The sequence below is a fragment of the Lagopus leucura genome, unplaced genomic scaffold (genome assembly GCF_019238085.1).
Source record: "Lagopus leucura isolate 7727_CA_CO unplaced genomic scaffold, USGS_WTPT01 Super-Scaffold_100001, whole genome shotgun sequence".
NCBI lineage: Eukaryota > Metazoa > Chordata > Aves > Galliformes > Phasianidae > Lagopus > Lagopus leucura.
In genome coordinates, this window is record NW_024962262.1 from 31210027 (window position 1) to 31212110 (window position 2084).

The following is a 2084-nucleotide window of genomic DNA, read 5'->3' on the forward strand; positions in this document are numbered from 1 at the left end:
AATACCCTTCCTTCCTTCCTTCCTTCCTTCCTTCCTTCCTTCCTTCCTTCCTTCCTTCCTTCCTTCCTTCCTTCCTTCCTTCCTTCTCTCTTTTTCTCTCTTTCTTTTTGAGCAAAATCATTCAATTTTATTTTCTTTCTGGTTGGAGAGTACAGAGAGCATTTTCCCCTTTTAGCCATGAGTGACTCTAAATGGCTTTTATGGAGAGACTAGCACACCCCGACTTTAATACAAGATTTCCTTTTTTTAAGGATGTGTTTATATGCTTTCTGGACTTTTGAATTAAAAAAAAAATTATATATATATATATATAATGATCTTTAAAAGGATCACTGTAGATGTGGACAAATAATTAAAGAGTGCAGAGATATATGATCCATTACTGGTTAGTGAAAGTAACTTATTGATGAAATATGAAAAGAAAAAATATTTTATTGTAGCACCTATTTTTATATGCACATTAGCATTTCTCTTTCCTTCACTATTTGAAGACCTAATCTTCCAAATTCTTACTCACTTGAGTATCATTACTTGTGAAAGATGTCCCAGCTTAGACCTTCATTCTGCAGGCACTTAACCACATAAACAACTTTACTCATCTGTGTAGTCCTGTAGACTCACTCATTGAGCAAAGTTACTCAAATGCCCCAAGGACTATAAGATTAAGGTAAAGAATGCAAACTCTGTTCTTATGAGTAAAGTTACTGGCATGTTTCTATTTTTTCTTTTTCTTTTTTTCTTTTTTTTTTTTTTCAGAGTAGGGTCCAAAGTCTTATGGACTATTCTGAAGTGGTTCATTATATTGAGGGGTTTTCTGTTTTTCTTCCCAGAGCTGATGTAGTACAAGAAGATCCTTTTAAATCACTACAGATGAAGTCAATTAAGACCAAATATTAATGGACAATCTAACACATAAAATCTGATTGCAATAGGAAAAAGCATATGTATACTTTTTTCTATTTCAAAATGTACCTTTTAGCAGCCTCCTTCTCAGGCATTATAGTGAGCAACTAGTGAGGGACATGTAAAATGAATTCACTTTAATGGGGAAAAGTGTTTTAACTTTGTTTTGTCAGGTTTTGTTCTTTCTTTCTCTCTCTCTCTCCCTCCCTCCCTCCCTCTCTCTCTCTCTCTCTTTTTTTTTTTTCCTTAATTTAAAAATATATAATAATTTGACAATGGTTGTAGCCAGTTTCTGATTGTACAATTGCACTTGTACGGATTTTCATGTTTACTGGAATCCTGAAAGATCATATGATGGACTATACACACCTGTTTCCAATGTCTTTACTCCTTTGGGCAGCAGGCAATGGCAAAGATATTGATAAACACAGTGTCACTGTAAGATGGGACAAGAAATTTCTCTCGTATGTATCCCAGCACATGTGATTTTTTTAATAGTTTCTGAATAAACACTTGATAAATATTTCAAATGTAAGAACATGAAATAATGAGTATCTGAAGTTTAAAATTTCTTGCCAAAATCATCTGTTTATGTACTGGATTCTTTTTACTAGCAGTTACACATCATCAGAAAGTTATAACGTTTTTTAGGCATAGTATGTCTTCTTTATTTTAAAAATCTGATATTTAAACCTGAACTTGTAGGTGGCAACTCTGCCCAAGGCAAGAGAGTTGATACTTAATGATCTCTATGGTCCCTTCCAACCCAAGCCATTCTGCAATTCTATAATAATTCTACAATACTATGAATCTGTGATTCTATGAAAACACAATATACAGTAAATACCAGCATACATAACGTGGGTCAGAGCGACACATAAATATGTTTTTCGCAAACAGACTGAGTAGGATAGTTTCATTCTTACATGTTGTTTCTTTGAGAAGATGTTCTTAAATATACGGAACAGGGTATATTTCACATGGAGTTTTCTCTTTGTTTACAAAGATTATCATGTTTGCTATTGTTTGCAGTATTGGTTACTCACTAATGCATCTTTTCTTGCAAATGGTCTCTGTTCTGTTGTGCTTATCCCTGTGCAGTATGTCACTTTCTGCAGAAAAAAAAAAAAAAAAAGAAAAAAGAAAAAAAGTATATAACTGGAATTCAATCCAAATGCTTT